The sequence below is a fragment of the Lissotriton helveticus genome, chromosome 7 (assembly GCF_964261635.1).
Source record: "Lissotriton helveticus chromosome 7, aLisHel1.1, whole genome shotgun sequence".
NCBI lineage: Eukaryota > Metazoa > Chordata > Amphibia > Caudata > Salamandridae > Lissotriton > Lissotriton helveticus.
This window is the reverse complement of record NC_136068.1, coordinates 272,201,689-272,210,202: the sequence shown is the minus strand read 5'-3', so window position 1 is coordinate 272,210,202 and position 8,514 is coordinate 272,201,689.

Genomic DNA, 8,514 nt, shown 5'->3' with positions numbered 1-8,514 from the left:
TATGCATTAGATTTGTACAGCCTTAAAAAGGGTTGTTCAACGAAAGAAACCTTTTTTTGCTGTGGAAATTGAATTCCTGATGCTTATTCACCAAAAAATACAAAAACGAGTGAAATTTGACAAGAAAATGCAACGAGCCTCATTTCCTATTCTTGGCCACTAATGTTTCGCATATTTAACATGTTACATTTCTGGTGTGTTGCTGGCTCTAAAATGAAGGGTGGTAACCAGCAACCAGCATGATTTATGTCAAAAAGATTCATGAAGAAACTTTAGCAAATGAACACATGCCAATGTAATTCCCCAAAACGTGCCTATTGCAAAAAGATAGTTTTCGAAAATACAAGTGGCACTCAAATATGTATTTTTGTGAGGAGTTGTATTTAACCTGTAACGCGATTGACGTGAGATTTCAACGGCAAAAAGATTATACGGGAAAAACAGTAGGCATAGACATAATTGAACTAAAATGTTTGAAATATTAGTTTTTCAGCATGTGATAACAATGATGAGTACTCCTACCAGGAGTGAGATTATTTAGAATGTAGCATTCTCCGGAAATGGGGGCAGATTTACAAGCCCCTTGTGACACATTTGCCCCGCTGTTGCGTCACTTTTATGATGCAGCGATAGCGTAAATCATGCGCCACGTTGCGACTTATTTACAACGTGACGCATCTAGGCAGATGCGCCTAGATGCGTCACATTGTAAAGCACTGCACCACATGAAACCTGCGTCAGGTTTCATGTGGGCATTCTGTCGCAGGGTGGGCGTTCCCTCGTAGGAAAGCCCCGTAAATCTGACGCAGTGAAATTTACAAGATTTCACTGAGTCAGTTTTAAAAACACCGCTGCGTCAAACCCTTACGCCCGCTTGAAGCAGGTGTAAGGAGTGACGCACCACATTAAGTATGGTCGGCCCCTGTGCATTGCTGGATTGCGTCAGGCTTGCAACGCGACTCCAGCAATGCACTGCCCTTACGCCTCAAGATGCGTCACGCATCTGCCCCTCCTTGCACCAATGGTGCGCCGCATTGTAAATGCGACACATCCGTGGTGGCGCAAGGGGGGACTTGCGTGACGCATCTGTTCTGGCGCATCCCTGCTGATTTGCAGAGATGCGCCAGACATTGTAAATATGCCCCCATTGATTCTAGACAAGAGTGGTTGTATAAAAAATCTCTATTGCCATCAAAAACAAAAACCGGAACATCTCTACCACACTGTAGATGCAACAGGGTTCCGTTTAAGCAGGCCACCTCCGCCATGTTTAATAAAAGACAACAGCTGAGGTCAACCTAACATATGGTGAGTTGTTGTGTCGTTTCATGAGCATATGTAGAGTTGAAGGGCCCTAAGTCTATCTGCTTTTTACTACATGGCCTTATTTGTAGCTGTTTCTTTGTAAGGCACAAGCGAACAAGTGTATATGGTCGGTTTTTTTTCTTTGTTGTACCTTTGATTACAGAATATATCTGTGACTGTCACACACAGGATGAATAAACAGAAGGGAAAACATCTTTCAGGGGTCACCATTGCACTAGACATATTCTTTCTGAAACTGCATTAGCGTCATGCGTCTGGGCATTCACCATAACAACTAAATCTGTCTGGAAATAAAATCAATAGAGACATAGACTGCTGAGAGAGCACTGTAAACAAAGCAGTTGATTGTTTTCTGTACAGTGTCCTCCTTACGACTTTCTAATTTAAGTGTCCAGTTTAGAAGAGAAGAAAGGTATTTTAATGAGGAAAAATCAAGTCTATCTTATAATATTGCTTACTCTTCCTAAAGAAACATGTAGGACACCTGCGTAGGCCTCAAACAAATAATATGTTTTCCTGATTAACTACGACGGTGCTAATTTGGAACTTAAGAGGGTATCTCAAAACTAGAGCAAATGAAACGTGGACATTGCTGGGAAACTGATAAAAACAAGCATCTGCAATGCAAAGGTCTCGCATTTGCCAGAGTTTAAGCTATTGGCATTGTAAATGACGATGCCTTTTATCTATGTTTTAAAAACCAACACATAAATAAAAGGCATTGTCATTTACAATGCCAATAGTTCAAACTCCCGTAAATACGAGACGTATTGCATTGCAAATGCTTGTTTGTTGGGCTCCCAGCATACTGAATCTTAGGACTCACAGATTTTAAGAACTTAATTTGAGAAAAAGCAAGATGCAAGAAAGAGCAAGTGAGACTGCGAAGGGATAAATTTGGAAGGGGTCTGAGTTCTCATCCCTCACCTTCAAGATAGACATATGGCCTCTCTCAATGCGTGAGATGTGCTATGGGGTGAGGTTTACCATACGCACCTGGGCCCATAAACATTCACACCTTGAACCAGTAATCCAGCTTAACTTCCTGCCTATCAGAATTTTATTGACTCTAGGACTTATAACCGTACACCATGACTTACCAATCCTTGTCACCTGTGCTCTAAGTCCTAAGGTTCAAGGGGGTTAGAATAATAGGTAGAGAATAACATTTACCTTCACGAAATAACCACAGACTCTGGAAAGTTTTAAACTCTTTATCTGTGCAATATTCTATGAGTCAACAGCCAAAGTAGTGAAGTTAAAGACTTTTCAAATAAGAAAATAATTATTAAAGCAATAATTCTGCAAGACTTTAGAGGTATGTTTTTAGACAGTGGTACCTGGGAAGGGTGAAAAAGGAAAACGGTACAAGGACATACCGCACAGATTATATTTACTTAGGATGGTGCGAAGACCAACCCTGGCCACGGGCTGCAAAAGGAAAAGGCTCCCGACTAATCAGGTGCCAACAGGACTGGACAGGTGCAGATCAGGACGGATATCCTCAGCTAAGTGCAACACCAGCGTCACACCCCTCTCTGCGACTGCACTCGGACCCCGACTGGGTAATCGATTCTACTACCTCAGAGAAAACCCTGATTCATCTAATTATCCTTCAGCATACGTTGGGTCAGTGACAGGTCTGTGACAAGTCGGACAAACTAACTGACTAAGCCTACCTTAGTTATACCATTTTCCAGGGCATGTACCACCCCTCAATGTTGCAAATTCGAATATTTCCTTTATTTGATTGGTCAGAAAGACAAGGAGAGGTCATCACACCTTACTAGTATGAGATCATTTCCATTTGATATAGTTGATCAATGTTCCCGCTCATAATTTATTTGCCCATGATTTTATTCCACCCAGCAATATTAGTTTCAATTTCATGTACAATGTATTCAAAATCATTCAGTTTCTTCCTCTCCTGGGGTCACAGGGTCAGGTTCCCAGGAACATTGCAATTAGGTCAGGACTTGGCTGCTTGTCAATGTAAGAGGCTTCAAGGATTTCTATGTTCAACTGCGCAGCCGCAGCCTTTTCAAAATGGAGTTTGAGAAACCCTTCAGGGCCACATATGAACTAATAATAAAAGTCAAAGAGAGACACGTTAGAATATGAAAATAAATGAATGCACTGAATACCACTTATTTCTACTCTAACCCCATTACTTTATTTTAACTATAGCATTAATAGGTAAGCAGACCGTACAAAGTTTAGTTCGAGCAAAAGCATGTGCATTAGTATGTGAGACATGAAGCAGCCATCTTTAATACTAGTGCGCAGCTGCATGAATTCCCACCAAAAGCATAGATACGTCACACCACGTAGATGTTGTAGACGCATGCGCAAAAGTGTTCCCGTGTTTTCGGCGGCCATTTTTAGACACTCGGATTACTGTTAGTAAAAGCTCATTGGAAAGCTTCCCCTAGATACTATCAATGTTGTGTAATGCTTATTTTAGTATTCATAAAAACATGTTGGTTAATAAATTACATGTTATTTCGAGATGATTGAATCCAAACAAGTTTCTTTCCGTATGAAACCTTGCTCCATCACTGTTACTATAAGAACAACACATTTAAAGCTACACAGCTGGTAAAACAGCCTCTTTACCTGTCAATCGTCACAAACTACAATTGCAAAAACCACCAACAAGAACAATAACTGAGAGATAAACAAAAACAAGGGAGCGATGCACCGATAATAATTAGCAACTTTAAAACAACGCCTCTGTACTGTGTGGAAAGTAAACCGAAGTGTTCCCGCAGTAGTTGTGCGGTGTACCTTGCATGCTGGAGCATCTCACCTCATTGGTAGTTTAAGGTCAACAGCGTGTGGTAATGTGAGGGCTAATTATCAGGATGAAGGCCCGCCACTGGAAAGCAGTCATGCGCTGAATTCTACCTCTAAAGTTTACATAGCTAAATACATGTGTTCCATACTCTGACCTGCCCAGCTGTACACTGTTTTTTTATTGTTTGTTTTTTACGGAGTTTTATATAGTGAGAACTTGACCTGAAGATATTATATTAGAACACTCTACATGAGCACCAGTTACGTTACACAAGTACACATTAATGTATTTGTTAGGCACGGGGAGATTAAGTGATAAGCCCAGAATCAAAGGATGTTGAGTGCCATTGCTGAGACACAAACTCAGGTCCCCAGATTTGAAAGCAACTTCCCTGGCCCATTCAGCCACATCCTCTCCTATGTTGTGCGTGAATCAGCACATTTAATGACTTCAGAAAACGCTTACATTTTTCCTGATATTTTCAATTAGTAATATATCTGAGCAGGCAAAAATAAACAAGCTAGGATATGGGCAACATAGACTGTGTCGTGGAGGAGGCGGGGCTTTAGGTCTGGTTCATGGGAGGGTGGAAGAAACAGATACGACGCTGAGATTAATCAGGAACGAGTGGGTGGGGGATAGAGATAATAACCGGAGCCCGTGTTACAGTGATAAGATAAGAATATCTTTATTCGATTGTTTGCATATAACAATCATAAAAGAGCATTTCATAAAAGTTAATCCATACAGTAATGATAAAAATAGGAAAAGTGGTGTTACAACAAGACATTCACAAGCATAAACACGATGATATATTTAAAAAAGGTAAAAATACAGTGGAAATGGAAGTACGATCAGCAGCAAAATTAGTTACCCTTCCATGCTTTTTCTATGTTTAATTGCAAGTTTTAAAAAACTACATACAATCATAGTACATTCACTATTTAGCATTTGGAGGTGACAAAGTGCAGGTCTGAGTTGTACAAAATTCAGGTGTTTAAGTAAAGGTTTTAAAAACAGATTACGGGGGAGTGTATAAAACTGACAAAAAAATAAAAAGTGTGCCAGATCTTGCGGAGACTTATTGTCGCAGCCGCAAGCTGGCAACACTTGTCCTCTATGTGCTCCACTTGGTACAGCTAATAAAAGATGGAACATGTTAAATCGGAACCTTGTAAATAACCGGACATGGGCCAAGTCAGGTAAGGTTCCATGTATAAACAGGTTTTGGTTAAAACATACTGTCTCACACTGCTTTTCTTGTATTCATTTTCCTCCCATGTCATGCACCTGGACAGCATAAAAGTGTTCCTAACAAAGGTTACATCAGTTTTGGTTATTGTTTCGGGGGATAGAAATAAATCTGGTCGGCCTAGTTCAAAAAGCCACATTCTTACATATTTTAACCATGGGATCTTGAGTCTACCATCCCACTGTAGTGCCTCTTGAAGAATGTTTCTGGTAAGAGGTATGGCTGTGTTTAGCCAGCTATTCAGCCAGCATAACAAAGGATTCACGGCCAGCTTATCACTTAGGTATGGGATGCCAAGTTCCTCATGTACTGGGAAGTTGGCTGTGCCCCTGGGTAGCCTTAGGACCTGTTTTAGGAAGTTATTCTCAGTAACTTCAAGGGCGCCTAGTGATTCTGATCCCCATATTTCACTTCCATAACGTGCGATTGCGGTGCTTTTGGCTTGATATAACTTCAAGACAGCAGCCACCGGACTATTGCCCATTTTTCTTGAAAAGTCCAGTATTGCTGCATTGGCCCGCACTACCTCACCCTTTTTCTTTTGTATTGCTGGTGCCCAGGTTAGTTTGTGATCGAAAAGGACCCCAAGGTACGAGAAGGTCTTGGTGGTGGGTATTTTGTCTCCATTTACAAAGTGAGGGTATATTTTTTTTGGAGTTACGCCTGTCATCATTGTAAAGGATTTCGAGTTATTAATACTCAGGCCACGGGAGTTCATGAAGTTATTAAAAGAGTCTAACAAGATTTGAAGTCCGAGCGCCGTTCTGGATATTAAAACGGCGTCGTCCGCATATAATAGGACAGGTATGCCCTTCTTACCAATATAAGGAAAGTCTGTACCAGTTTTTAATAAGTGCTCCTCCAACTCATTAATATAAAGATTAAAAAGAAAAGGGGCGAGGATGCACCCTTGTCTGACACCTCGAGTTATACTAAAATCTCTTGTTACCTTCATGTCATGGGTGTACCGGACATTTGCTCTTGTGTCCGAGTGGAGGTCAACAAGAAGGTTGACCAGGTTTTGTTCCACTCCCATTTTTAGCAGGACCTCCCAAAGCCTGCCTCTGTCTACACAGTCAAACGCGGACGATAAATCCATAAAGGCCATATGGATCGTCCCTTTTCTTGCTAAGGTGTATTTGCTGTTTATTAAATATAGATTCAGACATTGGGTTATCGTAGAGTGGCCTGGTCTAAACCCATATTGTATTGGTGACAGTATATTATTATCGTTGGCCCAGGCTGTTAATCTATTTAGGATGATACCCCCCACCACCTTTGTAACTGAATTGATCAGGGATATGGGTCTGTAGCATGTGACACTACCACGATCACCCTTCTTGAAAACAGGGACGATGGTCGAAGACCCCCCAAGCTTTTGGGCAACCAGCCAAAATTCCGGCATTTACAACTGTGGTAATAACTGGTGCCCATAAAAGGATGTTTGATTTAAATAGGTCGGGTGGTATACCATCAGGGCCAGGTGCTTTGTTGCAGGTTAATCCTTGTATCCCCTTCTCTACCTCCCCCACTGTGAAGCACATCACACATTTTCATCAGAGGATTTAAAAACAAAGTCTGCTTGTGATTTATCACTTTTAAAAATTGTACTGTAGTGTGACATCCACTCTTCCTCAGGTATGTTAGTCCCAACCATAGAGTTAATGGGGACGTCAAACATAGGTTTGTTTACAATACTCCAGAACTTGGAGCTATTGCCCAGAATTGCAGGGTCGCATAGCTTCTCCCAAACACCAGCTTTTACTTCTTTTTTCCGGGCTGCCAGGACTGTCTTGTAATTAGTTTGCAGAGACTTTATAAGGACAGGGTCTCTTGGGGTAGCCTTAAGTGCTTTTTTTAAGTCTCGTCCGGCCTTTGAACAAGCTTGATCAAACCACCCTGGTTGGTGTTCATGATGACCCTTTATTGGTACAGATAACAATTGGCCAATTTTGTCAACAACAGCGGCAAAGGCAATCAAAGTCGCTTCGGGCAAAGCGGATGGAGAAACACAAAGGTCTAGGTCACTACCACAGCTAGTGATGATTGAACCGTACAAGGAGTCACTGTTAACCTTTGACCACTTCAGACGACGATTTCCGTTGACGGGTTTTAGGACACCATGATCAGGTCGAGGCTTCCTATGTTCGAAAAGGTCTCCTCCAATCCTGATCGACAAAGGATTATGGTCACTGAAGATGCTTGTTTGAATTTCAAAGTCAGTGGCTAAATCAACTAGATCTCTTGAAAGGAACATGTGGTCTATGTAGGAGCCTTTACCGTGGCCTTCGTACGTGGGGACATTAAATATGTGTGAGTCCTCCAGCGTGGTCATTGCGACGGTTAGATTCCTACCATCAATTAAGTTATTGATACAAGTGCCTCGAGGCGAATGATCGAAATGAAAGCCAGACCTATTGTTGCAGCCTAAGAGGCCAATAGGTGTCGTTTCAGGGTTGCCACAGGGGTAAGCGTTAAAGTCTCCGGCGATGATGATATTTCGAGGTAGACTATCCGCTTTTGCTTGTAAAAGGTTTTGTAAATTAAGAATGTTACACTCCTTATTTGAAGACACAGCGTTGTAAAAATTAATACGGGTCAGTGAAAGCAGGCACCCGTGTTACTCTGAAAGTGGGCGCCCGTGTGGTCATTGAAAGCAGGCGCCTATGTGCTGCCTGAAGTAAGAGAAACTCAATAAAGAAAATAGTGCTTACAAGACTAAATAACATGTACCGTGTAACAACCGAAGTAAAAGGGCCTGTCCCCATCTGAGGTTACAAATAGAGATAAGGTGGTACTCCTGAGGGACTAACAAGCCTATTTACGAATCAGAATCCAGCATTTATGAAGGACAATGACAAAAGCCAATGACAAATAGGGGCGGAGAGTGGGCGGGGCTTCAATCCCATACTCCACTACAACATGTCTTGCAGAGCAGCGCATGCCCGCTGGCTCTAGGCTCAACCTAAAAAAGTATGATGCCAACAACATTACCCGCTGTTACGTTTAACCAATATCCTTTTTTCAATGTCCAGCATTTATTTTGTACCCAGACTTGGATCATTTCTGTTAGTTACAAGCAGTGGTAAAGCAAACTTGTCTGGCTTTTAATGAGCTATCACAGGCAAACAGCATTTAT